This window comes from Ceratotherium simum, chromosome 22 (genome assembly GCF_057802395.1).
Source record: "Ceratotherium simum simum isolate JZ-2026a chromosome 22, ASM5780239v1, whole genome shotgun sequence".
Taxonomy (NCBI): Eukaryota; Metazoa; Chordata; class Mammalia; order Perissodactyla; family Rhinocerotidae; genus Ceratotherium; species Ceratotherium simum.
In genome coordinates this window covers 28759784-28781092 of record NC_141921.1, presented here as the reverse complement: position 1 = coordinate 28781092, position 21309 = coordinate 28759784, and the positions used below count along the sequence as shown (strand labels likewise).

Genomic DNA, 21309 nt, shown 5'->3' with positions numbered 1-21309 from the left:
TTTGCTTTAGGGCCTTTCTCATAGGAGGCCATAAATCACAACAGGAACGTCCATTACTGTCCATTACGTATGGAGAGCAACTCTCAGTTTACAAATAGTGGCTTTCCCTTCTAGTATCCTGGAGACGGGAAAGGCAGGCAAATGAGTGCCATTACCTCTTTTGACTGATGAGGAGACAGGCTAGGAGAGAAATATGACCGGCCAGGTCACTCACCCACCCAGGTAAATGGAGTCAAGCTTCAGGCCTGCAACAGATTCCGGCTACACCAAGTGCCTAGGCCTGAGCTTCCCCCTCGGTCTCCATCATTCCTTATGGCCTGGTCTTGTGACTCTCTTCCCCTCTTAGACGGAGCAGGGTATTGGTCAGTTTTTAATAATGTGCTCAGTAAAGTTATGTTGAAGGAACAGTTGCTCCCATATTGGCCCTGCCCCCCCGGCCAGCCCCTTAGCCTCTTTATCACTCAGCCCAAGACCAATCACCCAGTCGAAGCTGGTGGCAGTGTCCAGCCTCTGGAAGGATAAGCAGTTGGCTGGAGGCCCAGGCAACTCAGAGGAGGAGGGGGAGACACAAACAGCGTCTCCTTCCCCTGCCCCCTAAGCTTATCAGTTCCCCACAGGCCCAGGCAAACTGGTGCTCAGCCTAGGGAGGAGACCTGCCCTCTGCCTGTCACCTTCAAGCCCTCCATGACCTAAGAGCCATGTGACCTTGGGCTGTCACCTCCCTTCTCCTTCAGAGCATTTTTGGCTGTAAGGATTCAGTGAGATCAGTGAGAGAAGGCATGTAAGATAGTACTCATCGCTAAACATAAGCTGCCTTCCCTGAGGTCTCCCTTCACAAGGAGCATCTCAGGTAGCAAAGTGCTCCCTACAATCTGGGGAGGGAGGAGGAGACTTCACAGGCAGAGGCAGGGGGGCAGGGGGACCTGAAGTCCAGGCAGTGACAGCACAGCCGCCCCCCCCACCCCCCGACAGTGACCGAAAAGGCACAAGTCATCTCAACAAGAGACACACACAAGTGGCCTGGACAGAGAGGCCCCTGGACAGAGAGGCCCCTGGGACAGGGTAGAGCTCTATAGGTCTCCAGGGCCTGGGGTGGAGGGGCAACCTGTTTATATGAGACAGAGACAGACAAACAGAGTCACACCCTCTAAGCAAACTCACTAACATGGGCACACTGTCACACCCACAGATGCACTCCCCCACACACATACAAATACACAGAAATGAGAGACACACACAAGGTCAAAATCACAAACACATTCCCATATGTACTCCCCACGCACAAACTCAGAAACACAGAGCCCTCCCCGGCCCCCGCCAACACTCACACACTCACAGGCACACACACTTATCAGGCCGGGGCAGGTGCTGGCGCTGCTGAGTCACCATCGGCAGCTCGGCCCACAGAGCAGGAGCCGGGTGCCCGCCCCCACCAGGGAGGGGCGGGGCCTGCGGCAGCTCTGTGGAACCGCAGAGTCCTGGCCGCTGCGGGGATTCTCCTCGCCCCGCCCCTTCGATTGAGGAGGAGAGTCAAAATGGGGGGATGGGGGGTGGGGGAGAGGAAACCCCTTTTGCAGAGGCTAAACCACGGCATTCACAACCTGCTCTCTCCTGGGTGCATGACTACATGTGGGAGCAATTAAAAAATAATACTAGATCTACTACGGGGTATTTGCATATGTATTTTCACATACTCTCATTTAATTTTCGCAAGGGCTCTGTATAAAGTTGGGGCTATTATTAATCCCATTTTACCCCAGAGGGAAAGTGATTTGCCCAAAGGTACAAAGCCGCGAAAATGCAAAGTCCAGACTCAATTGCCTTCAAAGCCCAAGCTTTGAACCTACTGGGCAACACTACCTTGTGGGCAGGTGAGAGTGTGGGCAACTGAAAATTGTGTCAATGTACTTGGGAGCCTGGGTGTGTACGTCAGCTTTCTGCATGGGGTCCACAGGGCTAGGGATTGAAAGGGTCTCAAGTGTCCAGATTTCTGGTTAAAGGAACTTAAGCTTTTCTGATGTGTTGGAGCTTGCCCACCTATATTGGAAAGCATTCCCCAGATCTAGGGGCTCAATCAGAACCTTCTCTGCTAGACCTTCTTGAAGGTCTAGGTGAGCTTCTTGAAGGCAGGGACCAGGGCCCTGAAGCCTAAAACAAGACCTGACTCAGAGGAGTCTTCTGTGAATTTGGGGACAATCCATGAATTTATGACCTTGATATAACTTTAACATCAATAATCAGAATAAGCTAACACTTTTTAGATGCTTACCCTGAGACTGGCGCTGTTCTTAGTACTTTACATGGATTATTTCATTTAATTCTCACAACAACCCTTAAGGAAAATAGTTTCATTAAGCCCATTTTAGAGAGAAGGAAACTGGCTTGGAGAGGGTTAATAGCCCCCATGCAGGAATGTGCAGCCAGTAAGCAGCAGCACTGGGGAGACCTGGCAGTCTGATTCCAGAACCCATCTAATAGAAAGACCACTGAACTCATCAGAAGTCACTTGCCCTCAGTGGTCCTCAGTTTCCCCCATTTGCCCAAAAAAGGGATTAGCTTTCTATGGTTCTCTGACCTGAAATATCCTATAATTCTGTGATTCCTCTACATGGAAGAGGGATTAGGTTTGCTCTCTGTGGGCAGAAATCCTAGAGGGCAGATTTGGCCTTCATATTAGGGAGAGCTTTTGAAGTCTCTGGACGGCCTTGGAGGTGGTGAGTTTCCTGTCACTGGAAGTATGTGAGCACAGGTCTGAAATGAGGTAGAGTGGGGAGAGCACTTGGACCAGGACCACATAAGCCCCTTCCTGTGCTGATGGGATGGACCATCAGGAGGGACAAAGTCTCCGAGAAAGTGGGAAGATGGGGATGAGAGGAACCACAACCCACATTTACTGAACGCCACCTCGTCTGTGCCAGACCTGTGCGTGGCACTTAACACATATTGCTAATTCTCAGGAAAACATTGTAAGATTGATAGTTGAGGAAAGTTGGATTCAGAGAAGTGACTTGCTCAAGGTCACACAGGTCGAAATGGTGGGACAGGTGATCCAGATGAGTCTCGCCAGTCACTTCCCTGGGTCTCCTACCACCAACTCCCTTCCTACCTCCCTTCCTGCCCTTAGGGGCAGCACCACGTGGCAAACTGCATCACACTTTTGCCATATGACGTCAGAGACCACACCAGCCATTCCAGGAACTCCCTGCCCAACCCTTCCTTGACCCCTCGGGCCGACACCACGCTACCCAGAGCTGGGCGCCCAAATCAGGCCGCACCTGCAGCCCCCGCCCCTTCCCGGTTGCGACGCTCTCACTTCTGGTCTCTGTCCTTCCCCCACCCGCCTGCCGATTGGCAGTTGCCTGCACCAACCACACGGCCGCCCGGGTCGGGGGCGGGGCCTCAAGCCAGAGTTGCCCTGTCAGTGCAGGTGGAGGCCCCCGGCCGGGCAAAGTGGCAGGAACCTCTTAAAGGGCGAGAGCGGCGGAGAGCGAGAACGCGGCCCGGCCCGGCCAGGCCCGGTCCCCGCCCGGTCCGGCCCAGGTGAGCCTGGACTGCCTGGGGGGCGACTCCGGGTCCCCCGGAGGGACGGGTTGAGGGACAGATGGACCCACTTTCAAGGGCCCGGGCCGTCCTGGTAGTGGAGAGACCAGGGTCTAAGGGTCAGGGAAGGGGGCTTTTGGGGTCCCGGGTTCCAAGGTCCGAACTGGAGATCCAGAGGGTCCTGGGCGTCTCGAAGTTCAGGGTGCAGGAAGGGGCACCGGCGATAGGAGAGGAGATCCGGGAGCTCGGGTCCGGAGCTGGTCCCGAGCTGGACTCTTGCCGCTGGTGGTCCCAGCCGGTCCCCGGCCTGTGTGGGGCTGGGGTTCCGGGTTAGGGTCCCATGGGCGGGTCTCTGCGGAGTGGTGCAGCCCAAGGGCCCCCCCAGCCCCGCCCTGGCGGCCCCGCATGCTCCTGCCGGGCCCGTTGCAGAGCCGGCCGGAGCGGGCGGGCGGCGCGCAGCGGGAGGGCGCCCCCGGGCCCGGAGCCCCGCGCCCCGCTCCGGCCCTTACGTAACTGACTTTGAGTTTCCGGACTGAGGGACCCGCGAGCTGGGGCGCCGGCTCTGCCCGCCAGGGTGGCCCTCCCGTCGCCGCCCCGGCCCCGCACGCTCCCTTCCAGGCTTGGTCTAGGGGACTTGTATTTGTCTCTGGTCTCCCGGGTCCCTCTGTCTGTCTCGGGTTCCTGCTTGCTCTCATCCCCCATTCCCTGTGTCTCTTATCTCTCGTCTCTGTGTGGCCCAGTCTCTCCCTGCCCCTGTCCTCTGTCTTTCCCCGAGAGTTTCCTCATCTTCACCTACACTTTCAGGCAGACCCCACCTCTTTGGGGTAGGACTGGAGTTCTCCCCTTCAGCAAAATGGAAATGGGGACTTGTCCAGACAGACCCCAGCCCAAGCTTGCCCCAGAAGAGGGGAGGGGAGGACTATCGGTAGGGTTGGGGGAGGTTATTCCAAGGCGCATAGCTTCCTCTGGGAGGGAATGGCTGAATGTGTTCCCTCAAGTTTCTAGACTCGGGCTGAAGGCAGCCCCTTCTCTGCTTCTGGAGCCCTTTCCTCCAGAAGGAGGCGGCTTGGGGAGAGCCTGGCTGGGGCTGGTGCTTAGGGCAGCTGGGCGTCCCTGTGACAACTGCCTGGTGTCAGGTCAGGGTCAGATCCTCAGCTACTGAAGGGGAGAGGGCGGGCCGGCGCACTGGCAGAGCCGCAGAGGTTTCAGCAAGCTCCCCACCTGCACCCCAGTTACAGGCCTGGGGGCTGGTCTCAGCAGGAGGCTGGGGGTGGGGAGGGGATCAACAGGAGGAGGCCAGAGGACTTTTGTGTGGGGGTAGGGGGAGGGTGGAGATACAAGTGACAGACTGTCAGGTCTAAGGAGCACCTACTGGGGTCGCTCCCTGCCTTCAAGGCCCTTCTGAGTGTCAGAGAGACAGACACCTCAGAAATAACTCCTGTACCCTGCTGCTGTCTGGTACATGTAAACAAGGTGTTATGGCAGCCATGAGGTGGGAATTTTTCTCACTAGGAATGGGGGAGGAGAGACTTTGCAGAGGGAGGTGGAAAGTTTGGGAAGAAGGGGACCCAGAAGCTGTAGGGAGAGGAGAGGAGGGAGGGAAGGGGACATCTGGTGCCCTGTAGGCTTTGCATGCAGCAGAACTGGGTTTGAATCCTGGCCCTGCCACTTCGTTGCTGTGTGACCTTGCATGAGTCACTTCACCTCTCTGAGTCTCAGGTTCCTTAGTCAATAATCCAGACCTTACAGACATTAGCAGAATCAAATGAGGTAATGAGTGTACAGTGACCAGAACGGTAGCTGGTCTGGGAGCAGGCCAGTGGGGGTGTTTTAAGAAGGGAATGGAGTGGGGAAGCCCTGAGGTTTCCTCTGTGTATATAGGAGAGTCAGGCAGGGCCTGCCAGGTCCCAGCCATGTGGCATGCAGGTGGAGTCTCTGGATGTGTGGGTGACACTCAGTGAGGTGAGGAGGCCCCACACCCGTGTGTCTGCTGATCGGCCCATCCCTGCATTGCCTAGACCAGGCTGGCCTCCTTCCTGTAGGCCCCGGGTGCCAAGAGAAGCTCCCAGGGCTCCCAGGCTGCCCCACTCCCTAGGGCAGTGGGGGTGGGGCCCCTGGCAGGGCAGGGCCAGCACCCCCTCTGCAGAGTGGACCCTGGCCAGGAGCCTGGCTGGCTGTGCTGGGCAGGAACATCCCAGCCTGGCTGGGAAGATGCTGACACTGTACTGGCCTCTGGAGGCCAGGAGCTCTGCTGGCTGGAGTCAGGCTCAGCTGATGGGAAGTAGGCTACAGAGTGAGACAGAGGCGGGGATAGGAGTGGGGAAGGGAGATGCAAGGAGAGACCCCTGGAGGTGGAGCCCAAGCAGAGCTGTGGAACCAGAGAGGAACTGCATGGGATTAGTCCCTAAGGCTTTCCTAAGCACCTAGTGTGCCATGTACAGGTCTGCTAGCCAAAGAGCTGAATGGGATACCCACGAAGGGCTCACTGTAGAGGTCATGGTGGCCTGAGATTTGTTGGGGGTTTGCAGAGTGGCTCTTTATGATAGTCCTTTGCAGGGTGGGGCATTCAGAATTTCCCCAGGGCTGAGATTCCATGTTTATTAAAGGGGGCAGGATTCCACTCCCTTCTTGTCTGTGGGCCAGTCACTTTTCTCCCTGGGTCTGTTTCTCTTTCTGTGAAATGAGAAGGGAAGATGACCTAGAGTCTCTAGGGCTCCTCCAGCACCCATTACTATTGCCTCCAGGATCTGGTTTGGGACTTAGTCCACGTTCTACCCTCACCTCACATGAGGGGGAGGGGAGAGAATGGGCAAGGGCAAGGTTGAGGTGATGGGCTCCCAAGTCCTGTTCTTGGCCTATGTTCTCTAATCATAGAGCTGCACCTACTGTGCACAGTGCTCTGTGCTAAACCTTTAACAGGCAGCATTAACTAATGTAATCCTTACAACCTCATGAGGGAATTGTATTATCCCCCTTTCACAGGAGTTCAGGAAGGTGAATTGACTTGACCAAAGCTAGGAAGTGGCTGGGCTGGGATTTGAACCTGGGTCTGACTGACCCCAAAGCCCAGACTCAGCTAAAAGGGGGAGCCTCCACCCCACAGGTCCTGAGGCACCCACTGTGGAACCTGCCTGACCCCCGCTGGGTGAGCCCAGAGCTCTGGGATATTCAGGCTGGGGAGCCGGGGGACAGGCTGTGCGGGTGCCCACTGGGCCCAGTATGGGGACAGGAGCAGAGGGAGCAATCTGTGGGTCAGGGCCCCACCAGGAGTTTCCCCAGAGGGCCAGCCCCACCCGACCACTGCCCATGTGCAAGAGCTGGGCACGGAAAGGCAACTTTGGACCTCAGATTCTCCATCTGTAAAACATGGATTTTAGTAGTTGAGTGCAGACATTCCTTGGCTCATGGTTGTGGCTGAAGTTGGCGATGGGGTAAAAGGCTGGAGGTGGGGTCGGGTGGCAGTGGCTGAGCCTATGGAGGGAGAATTGGGGTCAGGAACACCTTGGATCCTGGGCTGCCTGTTTGACAACTATTTCAGATGAAGGGCCTGAGGCTGGAAAGGTTCAAAGGCTTGTCTGGGGTTGTGCAGCTAGTACTGTAGAGACTGAAGGGAAAGAAGCAAGAGAAGCCCTGGGGGACAAAATGCAGGCAGATGCCAGTTGGAGTCCTGGCTTGACCACTTACCTGGGCCTGGAGACATGAAGTGACGCGGCCAAGAATACAGAGAGGAGTCCCTTCACCTCACTGTCCTCCTCTGTGAAGTGGGAATAGTAATAATTTTGCCTTTGTCCACTTCCTGGGTTATTATGAAGGTCAAAGGAGATGAGGGATTTGTGGAATCAGGTGTGAATGTGGGTGCTAGTTATTTTTCAGTCCAAAGCTACAGTTCTGGGTATGTGTTTCTGGGGAGAGGGAACTTCTGACAGTCCCTCTGCTGAGAAGCTTTACCGTGGGGATGCCCTACGGAGAACAGCCCTACGAATACTGCCACCATCTATTGAGTAGTTACCATGCGCCAGGCGCTGGGCTCAGAGCTTCACCTCTCACTGTCTCCTTTAATCCCTACCTTGTCAGGTAGATGGTGGCCTGACCTACACTAGGTCCCTCCAAAACCATGCTTACATCTTCCTGAACAGTTGGTTGTGTGCCAAGCATTGTGCAAAATGTTTTACATATATTAACTCATTTAATCCTCACAACAAGCCTGGAGGTGGGTACTAATGCTATCCCCATTTTACAGATGAATAATTGAGGCACAGAGTAGTTAAGAAATGGGCCCAGTGTCACAAAGCTAGTGAGTGGTAGAGCCAGGGTTTGAACTAAGTTCTTAAATCTCCTCCTTGAAGCACCCATCACAGTTGTAATTCAGTTATTATTTATATGATGCCCTCCTCACTGCACTGTAGGCTCTGTGGGGGCAGGGACCATGTGTGTCTTCTTCATACTGTGTCCCCAGTACCAGGCACACAGTGGGCACTCAGGTAATATTAGTCCACAGTGGGCTGGGCCCTGGGGGGCCTGCTGAGCTCAGAGTGGATTATCAGATTATCAGATTGCTGACTAAGAGGGTGTCTGCCCCAGGAGAGCCCCAGAGACAGAGGGAGGGCAGGGTCCCCCACCCCGGCCCAGGCTCAGGCCAAAGAGGGGCCCCAAACAGCTTGTCTGTTGATTGTGCCTGTGTCTCACTGCTGTCCTTTGCTTCCATGTGCCACTGTGGCGATGGCTCCATGGCTTCCCTCTGACCGGCTGCGTGATCCTGATGGCTGCTCCTGGGTGAGTACTGGTTTGGCTAAATGCCTGTGGCATGGGCTTCATTCTAATGCATGTCCTCTCACTCTGAGGCCACTAGGAGGTGTACGGGGAGGCCCAGGGGTGGAGGTGGAAGATCTGACAGAGGGCACTCTGCAGTTAAGATCGTACCACAACCAGCTGACTTCTCTCCAGCCGCTTAACACACTGATGTGGTGATTTTTGGGTCATGTGACACAAGGCAAAGGTCTTTGGGGCCAGACTGGTCTGGAATAGAATGCTTATTCTGCCAGTTAGAGCTGGGTGGCTCTTTGCATCTCAGTTTCATATCTGTCAAATGGGAATGTTAACACCTACCTGACACAGGTATGTTTTTGCTTCTCTTCATGTAAGCCCCATGAGGGCAGGGATTTTTGTTCATCTGTTCACTGCTGTATCGTCAGCACCTAGGATGGAGTGGCACGTAGTAGGTGCTCAGTGAATATATCTGAATGAATGAACGTCTTTATTCATTCAGCCTCACTCTGCCCCATCAGTGTGCTTTATATTGGATTAAGTGGCTAATGGATATAAAGTGCTCTGCATCATGGGGCTCAGTGGACGTGAGTTCCCTCTTTGCTCGCTAGACTGTGAGTTCCTTGGGGGCCAGGGCTCTGTTCAGTGAGCTGTGGGTCCTCTGAACAGAGGGTAGGGCCAGGTGCCAAGCCCATCAATCAGCTGAGAGAGGGGCCCAGGCAACTGGACTCCAGGCCTCTGCTTAGAACTGGGAGGGTGTGGCAGAGCCACTAGGTTCCATCAGAAGAGAGAGGCTGATGGGGACGTCTGGGGCTAAAGGGGGCAGGAGGGACTCTGCCTCCCAGTACTGACACTTTGCTAGCTGTGTGACCTTGGACAAGTCATTTACTTCTCTGGGTCTTGGAGACCTCATCAGCAACATGCATATCATAACACTTCACCGACACGGGTGTGGAAAGGAGCCAATGAGAAGTGCCCAGCAGAGGGTCCCGCTTGGTACTTGTTGGTTTCCCCCAGTCCTGGGCTCATTCGAGGGTCAAGTGTCCCTCTTTTGGCTCCTTTCTCTTACTTTTAACTTCGCACCCAGCTGGGACTTGAATCCAGGAGTCAGGAGCCCCAGACTCCCCAGCAGGCTGGCCAGGGGCCTGGGACAGGGCTGGGCTCTGCCTGTGTGGAAGTAGCTCAGTGGAGGTCCCAGCTTGGCCATTCTTTAGCTGTGTGACTTGATTCAGGAACCCACCTTCTCTGGGCCTCCACTGCCTCACCTATAAAACAGGGTTAATAAAGGACACTTCCCTTGAAGAATTATTTAATGCACAAATGGGTGGATTAGGCATTATTATTGCTATTACTATTTGGGTCTGGCTGAGGAGGCTCCAGGGAGGGCCCTGGAAAATTACATCCCATCTCAGCCTAGGGATCCTGAGAATCTCTAGTCATCATATGTCTTACTGACATTTATTGGATGTTTCTTATATGCTAGGCTGGTTTTTATATGCTATTTTAGATGCATTATCTCATCTAGTCCTCCCAGTGACCCATGCATTATGGCCCCCACTTTATGGATGTGGGAACTGGTGCTGAGTAAATCAAGTGAGTTACCCAGAGTCATATAGTTACTTAGGGGTGGAACTGGGGCTCAGACCCAAGTCTGCTTGCCCCAAGGCCCAAAGTCTTAGTGTGAAACTCTCTTACCTTCCCCAAGGAGGCAGAGACTGTGTCTGTGTCTTCTCTGTCCTTCTCCAACACCAGGCACAGGGCTGGTGGGGACTATTGGACTGTTTGCTGAATACACACACACACACACACTGTTCACCCCCACCCAGGTCTGGTGCTCTATGAGTTTTGAAGAAAAGAGACAATAGAAAGCAGGAGAAGGCCAGCATAGGGGATGAGAGTCAGACAGGCCTGGCTTTGAATCCCGTATCTATTGCTTACTAGTTGTGTGACCTCGGGCAAGATATTTAACTTCTTGGAGTCTTAGTTTCCCAATCTGTAAAATGGGGATAATAAAAGAACCTACCTAGCTCCTAGAGTTCTCGTGAGGATTAAATAATGCATATGAGGCACATGGTGAGTACCCAATGATAGTCATTATTATTGTTATTATTATAGTTATAACTGTGAGTATTATTTTGGGATTACAAAGATATCCCTCTTGAGACAGTGGACACCAGGTCTGGGAGGGGCCTGCTGGGGACAGGTGGGTAGCAACCTAGTCTGACAGGTTCAGAAAGGCACCTGTAAGGTGAAGGGACAGAGGAGGCCTCCGAGAAGTAAGAATGTACCTCCCTTTCCTAGTCATCTGCTTTCCTTCATACCCACTCTGTGCCAGGCCCTGTGCTGGGCATGGGGCACAGAGATGAATCTGTGTGGTCTCTGCCCCCGCTCCCACCCCCACCGAGAGCTCAGAGTCTAGTTGGGGAGACGGACACAGAAACCACCAACTCCACCTTTGATCGAGGCACTGAAGTGTGAAATGTGTTTATCTCCTCAGGCAAAGACCAGGAGAAAGGGCATTCCTGTGGAAGGAACTGTTCTGCCAAGGCGCAGAGCCATGGTCTGCACTTGGAGGAATGCGGCTGGAGAGACAGGCTCAGGACAGTTAGGGAGACCTGACCCAGGGGCGGAGGGGAGCCTTCAGAAGTGAAGCAGGGGAATGACATGGTCAGCCTTGTATTTCGGGAGGACCACTTGGTGGGGAGGGGCAGGGACAACTCTCCAGGTGAGAGATGCTAGATGTGGGGCCTGGGACTGAGCCATGGGGTGGGGAACAGTGGGCTGGATGTGAGGTCTGTTTAGAAGGCAGAGCCAGCAGGCTGTGACAATGGATTGTAGTGGGCAGGTAGGAGAGGAAAGAGGTGAGAATGACGTCATGAGGGCTGGGAGTGATGGGGCCTGCTGAGGTCTCTGGCCGACGGACATATCTGGGAGGAGGAACTAGAGTGGGGTGGGGGGTAAAAGCTGCTTGTCTGGTCCTTGCCACCTTCTGCCTCCATTCCCCCAGGCAGCAGCTATGTCTGAGCTGGACACTGGGACATGCATGGTCTCTGGCAACCAGGGCCCAGGACCCCAACTCCTGCCTTGGGGGTCCCTGGCTGGGTCTGACAGGGATGAGAGCTCTTTGGGGTGGGGGTGAGGCAGGGGCTGTGTGGTACAGAGAAGCCCTGGGTTCCAGCTCTACCAGTGTCACTGAACTCTGGAAGTCACTTCCTCTCTCTTGCCCTCCTTTTCCTTGCCTTGAGAGCCAGGATAAGAACCTGATTTGCCTGCCTCAAAGATTCAGTGATAAAATGCAATTGGAGACAATAAACATTTATTGAGCACTGACTATGTACTAGGTTCTAGGGGGCACAAAGATGACTCAGATGGGGTTCCTACCCCTTGGGAAGCATGAAACACTTCAGAATGAGCCCAGCCTCGCGAGTGGTCAACTCTTCCTAGGCATCAGGGGAATAGATAGCTAAGCTGGGATTTGAAGGATAAATAAGAGCTCTCTAGGCGAGCAGTGGAGGGAACAAATTTCTAGGCATAGGGAACAGCATGTGTGAAGGCTCGAACCTACATAATGTGCTCAGAGTACGTAAGTACTGTAGTTTGGTATGGCTGGAGCATAAAGGGAGAGGGAGGCGGTGATGGGAGATGAGGCTGGACAGGGAGGGGGGCCCAGATTGTGTAGGGCTTTGGGGACGGTCACTTTGGAGATGACCACTTGCTACCCTCTCCTTCCTGCACCGTCACAGCTGCCTGTTCTCCTCACGGAGACTGCCCCAGCCCTGTCCACCCTGCTCCTCCCGCAGCTTCCCTCCTTGTCCCCTTCTCACCCCCACTCTAGTCAAATCCAGTGGCTGCCTCTCTCAGGAGTCAACAACGTGGGTTCCCTGCCCGCTCTGCCACTTGTAAGTTGTGTAGCCTTCAGTCACTTGCCCTCTCTGCTCTCAGTTTCCACCTCAGTGAAATGGGGACAGCAGGCCTTCCTCACAGGGAAGGGCGGAGGCTTCAATGAGATAACCCCCACAAATGGCCTTGCCCAGGTCTACGTGTAATGGGCACCCACATAAGGGAACGCCAATTAAATCATTGTTATTTGGACTCCTTGGTCTCCTTGGTCCCAGCTGCTTGCTTCCCCTGCCTCTCCTGGTAGCCTGCTCTGGCCAAGAAAGGAAGGAAGGATTAAGAAACAAGCTCAGATCTCCAGAGGGGTCCTGGCCCACCCCTGGGATCGCTCCCTCCTGTCCCCTGCCCCCTTGGCCTCACGACCAAGGACACTCAATCTTGAGTGGGGCTGGGCTGGGCTCCCCCCAACTCCCCACCCCAGAGGCCCCTCCCTGGCTGGAGGCCAAAGCCAGCAGCAGCCTTGAAACAGGGACATATATTTTGAAAATACATGGCTTTATTTTTTTCCCCTGGAAGCCGATAATCAGGCCCTTTTTTCTGGGTGACTGGGAGGAGAGTAAGTGTGATGTCCTGTATCTGTGGGAGGCCCCATAGTCTGGGCAGAACTGGATCCCTGAGCCTCCTGGATTTTACAGTGGAGGCTAGTGACCAAGTCCCTTTCGGTACAGATGCGGGAACCTCAAATCGGAGCAGGTGGCTGATGGTGAAGGTCACGCAGCAGGAGCCCAGGTCTCCAGACCCTTTTTGCACTGTCCTATGAATGGTTGTGATGTGGTGACCTTGGCTGTCACTTTTCCTCTCTGAGCCTCAGTTTCCTCTGCTGTAGAATGGGGCTGATTTTACTGTGGGGATTGGCAATAATGGAGATAAAGCATTAGTCCGTGCTCGGCACTATGAGTCCTCAATGGTAGGTAGCTGCTGTTCTTGCTATTATAACTGCTGCCTCTAAGAACCTTCTTCTGCCCTGCCTCTTCCCAGTCTAGGAACTTGGAGTATTTGATACGGTTTCTTGTTGAACAAATGATACCCAATAAACTAGTTTTAAAGCCAGAGGCTCAGCATCTTTTACCTTCCCCCCACTTCCCCTCTCCTACTTGGCTGGAACATTCTAGCCTCACCCTTGGCCTGGTTTTGGCCCCTGCCCCCAGCCCATCTCTGCCCTCCTGGCACCAGGCCTGCACGGTCTCTCTTCCAGGAGCCACATGAGGACAGAGTTCCTTTTTGCAGCCTCCTCTGATCAAATGCCACTGCAAGCACTTTGGAAAAGCAGACAATCGGAAGGGTCCTGCGTTACCCAGGCCTAGGCCGAGGGGACAGAGGTGGACTGTGAGCTCCCAGAACTGTCCTCGGGGAGCTGGGGCAACACCAAGACTTTTGCAGAGGCTGGGAAATAGGCCTAGAGGAGAAAACCTGGTCCACAGTCCAGAATGTCGTAGAGTAGAAGGAGTACCAGACTGGGGGCTGGAGGGCTGTGTCCCTCCCCACGCTCCTCATGCTGTGAGAGCTGGGGCGAATCACCTGCCCTCTCTGAGCCTCTGTCTTCTGATTTATAAAAGGAAGGGGATGGACTGATGTCAGAGGTTTTACTAATATTATAGGATTTAAAGAAGGGTTTGGGAGCCAACAGACCTCGGTTTAAATCCCAGCGTCACCACTTACCAGCTGTGGGACCTCTAGCAAGTTGTTCAACCTCAGTGAACTTCAGTTTTTTCACTTATGAAATGGGAAAAATATTAGCACTGTCTCATAAGATTACTTAAGGGCCAAATTAGATAATTTGGGTAAAATGCTCAGTCCATAGCTGGCACACTGGAAATACTGTTGTTGTTGTTATTCTGTGATTAGTAGAAACAAGAAGAAGAAATCAGTCGAGGCCAAGAAAACAGTTCATTGAGAGGGAAGGGCTTAAGAAATGTGCAGGATTCATTCGTTCATTCATTCACTCAACAGATATTTAGGATTTGCATAGAAAGGACATAGAGAAGAGGAGCAGGGAGGCACCAGAAAGCTGGGGTCAAACAGACCCACCCATGCTAGCTGTGATGTGGGATCAGTGACTTCCCTTCTTTGGGTCTCACTCCCTCACCTGTAAAACGGTGAGGATAGTGAACATAATCCTTATCTCCACAGTTGTCCTAAGGCTTAAGAGAGTTCAGGTACACCGTGGATGATCAGTCTGTGTCTGATTCCTTTCCTCTCCCAGCTCTGTTAATGACTGGATCTATGATCTTAGGCAAGTTCTTGAATATACTAGGCCTGCTTCCACCCCAGGGCCTTTGCATTTGCTGGTCCTTTGGCCTGGAACACTCCACCCCCAAATACTTTCATGACTTGTCCTCTCATCTCCTTAATTTTTTTGTTTAAACGTCACCTTCTGATTAAGGTCTTTCCTGATTATCCTATTTAAAATTCTAATACCTTTTCCCCCCACAACACCAACACTTCCTCTCCTCCCTCCCAGCTTATTTTTCTCTATAGCACTTATCACTCTTTGACATACTATATTTTATTGAATATTTGCTTATTGTTTGTCTCCCCCTGTTGGAATGTAAGCTCAGTGATGACAGTGATCTTTGTCTGTCTTGTTCAGTGTTATGTCCCCTGTACCTAGAAGAGCGCGTGGCTCATAGTAGGTGCTCAGTAAATATTTGTGGAGTGAATTAATGAATAAATGAAGCCTCTTCTTTCTGGGTAGCACTGTGCTGAGCACATAGTAGATTCTCGATAAATAACTGTATGAGTGGCCATCATCCTCTCCATTTGCCAGATAATACTTTGGCTGAGTCAACCCTGAAGCCCTTGTGCTTCTGGCATTTTCTGCCAGAGCATCAGTTTCAGTTGGAGTTCCCAAATCTTTTGTTCCTGAGCCTGCGCTATGCAGAATTTCTAGTTGGGGCTGTTTGGCTGTTGTGCCCATGATGGTTATTATGTCATTATTGGTAATTAGCACTTAGGCCCAGAGGATCGAGCTTTTTGTTTTTTTAGCAGAAATCACAGCAGAGAGCTGTGCCAGCCAGTGAGGCCCAGGCCTGGAGCAGCTTCCTCTGTAACTCCCCACTTCCCAGCTACAGGTGCATGGCTTAGGCAGACCAAGACAGAGGTGCCCAAAGCTAGGGGCACCTGGGTAACCAGCTCAACTGCTGTCTTCCCCAGGCAGTATCCTGCCAAGTTTCTCCTTCACACTCTTGGCTCTCCAGCCTGGCCTGGTAGAGAGGAGGTTCCCCAGCCCTCTGGGGGAGCTAGGTATAAGGTTTCCAAATGTCCAGCGGACAGGGGCATTTTCTGATGCTCAGGAAGCAGTATTATGGGTGGAGGAAATAACCCTGGCTTTAAGACTCGGGAGCCCAGGTTTAAGTCTCTGCCTAGCTGCTTGGTTGTTGGGGGTCACCTTAGGCACATCACTACATCTTGTTGGGGCTCAGCTTTCTCATCTGGCAAACAGAGATCAAGACACCTACTTGGCCTCACTGGGGAAGAGGGGCAGGATAGTGTAGTGGGCAAAGGATAGGGTTCTGGTTTCCCAGCTATACCCCTTCCTAGTTGTGTGACACTGGGCAAATTAATTCACCTCTCTGACTTCAGTTCCTGAAGCTATAAAATGGGATTAAAATAGTACCCACTCCATAGGGTTGTTGTGAGAACTAAATAAGAGAATGCAGGTAAAATACCTAGGCACATAACGCATGCTCTGTAGATCTTTGCTGGTATTATTATAATGACCATCATGGAAATGCAGGCCATGTGTAAACTGTAAGAAGAGGACCAGCACTAAAGCCAGGCAGACATGGGTTTGAATCGTAGCTCTCACACTTACTAGCTGGGTGATCCTGGGTAAGTTTTTCACTTTTCTTTCTTTTTTTGTGAGGAAGACCAGCCCTGAGCTAACATCCGATGCCAATCCTCCTCTTTTTTACTGAGGAAGACCGGCCCTGGGCTAACATCTGTGCCCATCTTCCTCTACTTTATATGGGACGCCGCCATAGCATGGCTTAACAAGCAGTGCGTCAGTGTGCGCCCAGGATCCGAACCTCAGCAGAGCGCGAGCACTTAACCGCTTGTGCCACCGGGCCAGTGCAGTTTTTCACTGTTCTGAGACTCTATTTCCTCATCTGTAAAATGGGAATTATAGTCACATTTTCCTCAAGGGGCTGTTTTGAAGGTTCAGTGATGTATGACGTATAAAGTGCTTGGAAGCGTGCTTGGCCCATGTTATCCCCATTTTATAGATAAGGAAGAGAGGATAAATGACTTCCCTGAACTCACAGAGCATCTCAGTGGTGGAGCTTTGATCTGAAACCAGGTCTGCCTGCCTCAAAAGCCCACATTCTGGGGGCCGGCCCGGTGGCATAGCATTTAAGTGCACGCGCTCTGCTTTGGTGGCCCGGGGTTCACAGGTTTGGATCCTGGGCGTGGGCTGACACACCATTTGTCAAACCATGCTGTGGCGCTGTCCCATATAACGCAGAGGAAGATGGGCATGGATGTTAGCCCAGGGCCAATCTTCCTCAGCAAAAAGAGAAGGATTGGCAACGGATGTTAGCTTGGGGCTAATCTTCCTCACACACACAAAAAAGCCCACATTCTGTTTACCTCTTCTTGTCATCACCCATGTATGGGATGATGATGATGATGATGATTGTTCTTATTGTTACTGGGCACATTCATTCCATGATCCCCAGTGCCTACACAGAGGACGTGCTCAAGAAATGTTTGTTGGATGAAGAAAGGGGGGACCAGCGTGTCCTCACTTCTAGGAAGGCTTTTACCTTGAGGCTGAGGATTTTTTCTGCTTGGTTGACAGCAGATTTAAAATTAAATCATACTTAGTGCAGGTGTGGGCTTCATAATCTGCAGAACCCTTCTGTATCCCCCACATAATTTGATCCCTCTTGCTATCTCATGAGACATCCTGGGAAGGCACTGCCACCTCCATGTGACTGGTAAGGAAATGGGAGCCCAGAGAGGGTGTTATGGATTGAATGTTTGTGTCCCCTCAAAATTCATCTGTTGAAGCCTTAACCCCCAATGTGATGGTATTTGGAGATGGGGCCTTTGGGAGGCAATTAGGGTTAGGGCCCTCATGATGGGGGATTAGTGCCCTTATAAGAAGAGACACCAGAGAGCTCCTTCTCTCTCTGCCATGTGAGGACACAGCACGAAGCTGGCTTGGAAGGGAGCTCTCACCAGAATCTGACCATACTGGCACCCTTTCTTGGACTTCCAGCCTTCAGAACTGCAAGAAAACAAATGTCTGTTGCTTAAGCCTCCCAGTCTATGGTACTTTGTTATGGCAGCCTGAGCTGACTAAGACAGAGGGTAAGTGACTTCCCCCGAGTCATATAGTGAATTTATGGCAGAGCGAAGGCTGGGACTTCTTTGTAGTTATTTCTCTCTTTCTTTCCCACAGAAACACTCCCAGTCACTAAAGCCTTAGAAATTGAGACTAGCTTAATGCTAGACAGGCAGCTCAGGGACTATCCTGCCACAGCAGCTTTGGAGGATCTTGGAGCGAGTCACACCTAGCTATTTCTGGGTGTCCAGCCCTGCTGCTTCCCTATAGCTCCTCCTCGGCCCTCTCCCAGGTGAGCGTTGGGCCAGGCTGACTTTACCAGTCTTAGAAGGGGCTCAGCTAGCTGGTGGCACTGTGTTTCTTGGGAAACCCTCTAGGCCTACAAGGTTCCCTGCCCTGGAGAGAGAGAATTAGTGGGTTAAGCCTGAGTGAGCTCTGCTGGATCAAGGTCATTAGACTCACTCCAGCTAGTGAGAGAAGGGGTTTGGGGAGGGTCACGGGAGGCCAGATCCTTGGGTCCCTTCTGGAACGTCCCAGGGTTACCATCAGAAGCAGCCACAACAGCCTTTCCCTGGAGTCTTGGGACAGATGTTGGTGTTGCTCATTCATACCATTTCCAAACTGCTTTCCCACGAGTGATATGAAAGCAGCGTGGAGCAGAGGACAGTGGCATCAGACAGACCTTAGGACATTGGGCAAATCACCTAACCTTTCTAGGCTGTAGTTTCTTCAACTGTAATTGAGGCTAATAATACTTTGCAGGGTTGCTCTGAGGCTGAATGCAGTAATGCATATCAAGTACTTAGTACGGGCCTGGCACGTAGTAAATACCTAATAAATGTAGTGGTCATTATTTTAATAAATTATCTCTAAGGTCCCTTCCAGTTCAGACCTTCCTAGGTTTTATGACTGTAGAATTTATTTTATTATTTTATTTTTTATGAGGAAGATCAGCCCTGAGCTAACATCCATGCCAATCCTCCTCTTTTTGCTGAGGAGGACTGGACCTGAGCTAACATCTGTGCTGATCTTCCTCCACTTTATGGGGGATGCTGCCACAGCATGGCTTGACAAGCGGTACGTCGGTGCACACCCGGGATCTGAACTCGGGCCGCCAGCCGTGGAGCACGCGCACTTAACTGCTATGCCACAGGGCCAGCCCCGGGCTGTAGAATTTAGCTTGGCTTCCAGCTTTGGAAGGGAAATGTAGCTGGACTTAGAAGAACACAGTGAACAGAATCCTGTCTTAGGGATTGCAAGACTTTGGTTCAAGTTTGGGTTCTGCCACCCCTGTGCTGTGTGACCTTGGGTAAGTCCCTTCCAGTTTCTGGACTCATTCCCCATCTGTTTAAAAGTTAGCAGCGTGGGCTTGTTGATCTCTAAGGGCCTATCCATTTCTAACATTTTGTGAATCTAGAAGCCTAAAGGAATACCTTAGCAGCCATCCACGGGGTCCTCTTTTACAATTTCAACTTCCTTCCCTTCTGCCCCTTGTTTCTTGGAATGTGTCCACAGCAGAAAGGATATAACTTGCCAACTCCAATGTATGTATTTTAATCACATTTAGTTTTTTTCTTTTGCTGTGCACAGAAAACGTTCTGCAGTGCAATTTGCTTAATGCAATTTTTGTAAGGAAAGTGCATTGTAGCAAAGAGGTCAAAACATGCTCTGTGTTTTCAAATACGAAAGACAAGCCATTGTACAAAAGTACTGCATCTGCTTATTTCTTTTGCTTTTATCTCAGAAATGACCAGAACAGGCAGCCTTGTTTGCTATAATTTAAAAAAATATGCTGCAGTCAATGCATCCTAAAAAAATAATCATGGGTCTGTTTTAGATAAAAGGATGTTTGTCAAGTATCATCTGAGAAAAATGGGAAATTATCTAAAGGTCCAACAATAGGTTTAACTAAATTATGGTATATGCACTTGAGAGCACTGTGAAAAATGATGATGCAATTGTTCACAATATATTGTTAGGTGAAAAAAGTCGGTTCCCAAACAATATGGTCTAAATTTTTAAAAAGCATTAGGTTGAACCATATGCAATTGCTGATATTTGACCATTTTTAACCTATAAAATCAGCAGTTTCATATGACTTAATATAAGCAAAAAAGTACACGTATAAGAAAAGGTACTAGAAGGGAAGTCTCCTACCAAAATACTGATGGTGGTTATTTCTGATTGATGGATTTACGGTGATTTAAATATTTTTCTTCTCACTTAACTATATTTTCTATGAACAATTCAAGTACCAGTACTAAAAATAATCCCCTAGAAGGCATACTACTGTGTGAACAGGAGTTCTCCTGCCCTATTACAGCTTGTTTGATTTATCATTTGTGTTTAAAAGGTTTAAAATGACTGCAATTTTATGGCCATGGGCAGGATGGAAAGCTCTACTCTTCATGTACTTTTGGTACCAGCATTGGTTTTTATTCAACAGTGACTGTTCAGAACACTTTGCTGGTGGGCCCAGCTTTTCAAAGCCCTCTTCATCTCTTGCCACCCCCCACAACAGACAAATGTTTTCCATGAGCCCTATCATTGGGGCTTCAGGCCAGCTGTGCCCCTAATCCGCCCATGTCCCAGATTTGGGAATGGTTCAGACTCCAACTGTTCCCCCACCCTACCCCCACTTTCTTCCAATCTCATCTCTTCCAGGTCACTGGAGGTCCCATCTACCCTCCCTGGCCTTCCTCACTGGTCACCACCTAATTTCTCCATCTCATTTCACCCTCTTCCGTGCAGCTGGTGTTTGCTTTTGCTGGAGCTCAGTTTGCAATGGGGAAGGATTAGGACCCTTTCATGCCATCTTTTTTCTTTTTGTTTTTTTCCTCAGCGCCCTTGACCGCTCCAGGGGCTGACAGGCAGCTAGCAGGGTCTGTATTCCCTAGGAAGGAACAGGAGGGGTCGTGGGGGAGGCAATGGCAGGCTCAGCTGGCAGGCGGGATAGAAATGGCCCCTAGAGACCCCATCCTGGGGCTTGGAGCATGGGACAGCCACCACTCAGATGTGAGCGTGGAGCGGGCAGGGCAGGAGCTGAGTTTCTGCCTAGGAAATTAGCTTCAGAGATGGTGCTTGGGTACCCAATGGCAGCCTCTGCAGGGTAAGGTAAAATGGGATGTCTGGTTTGCAGAGGCCTCTTTTGAGAGATCAGATGGAGTAAGGGTAGTTTCTCTGCCTTCAGATCGGGCACTGCTTATCCCCCCACCATCTACTATGTGGTGGGCTGAGCTACATTCAGGGGCTGGGCACTTAGCCTAACAGGTGATGGCATGTACCTAATTAATAACAAAAATCCCTCATGCCTGGATAAGTACTTTACAGTTTACAAAGCCCTTTCATCTCCAGGCTAAGAATTAAAAACCAGGACTGGAGTTCAGATCTTTCAGATTCTAAAGCCTGTGTCAACAGTTTTTGGTGTGGTGTTGTATGGCACTCTGAATTTGAGAGTGGTTTACGCCTGCCTTGTGTCTAGCCTTTTTCTGCTAGCCAGAGACCCCTACTTTTTTTCAGGGTAATGATTTTTTTTTTTTTTTGAGGAAGATCAGCCCTGAGCTAAAACATCCATGCCAATCCTCCTCTTTTTGCTGAGGAAGACTGGCCCTGAGTTAACATCTGTTGCCAATCCTCGTCCTTTTTTTCCCCTTTTTCTCCCCAAAGCCCCAGTAGATAGTTGTTATGTCATAGTTTCACATCTTTCTAGTTGCTGTATGTGGGACACCGCCTCAGCATGGCCAGACAAGCGGTGTGTCGGTGCGCACCCGGGATCTGAACCCGGGCCGCCAGCAGCGGAGCGCACGCACTCAACCGCT

The 21309-nt window shown here is 51.5% G+C and overlaps 1 protein-coding gene across 1 annotated transcript in view; it reads left to right on the top strand.

The window, feature by feature from the left end:
• The first annotated feature begins 3423 nt into the window (after window positions 1-3423).
• The window catches only part of EPB41 (erythrocyte membrane protein band 4.1), a 184314-nt gene continuing 166428 nt past the window's right edge, over window positions 3424-21309 (top strand). Inside the window, exon 1 of the mRNA XM_087446422.1 lies at window positions 3424-3540. The gene's annotated coding sequence lies outside the window, so the exon portion shown is untranslated. The remainder of the gene's footprint in view (window positions 3541-21309) is intronic.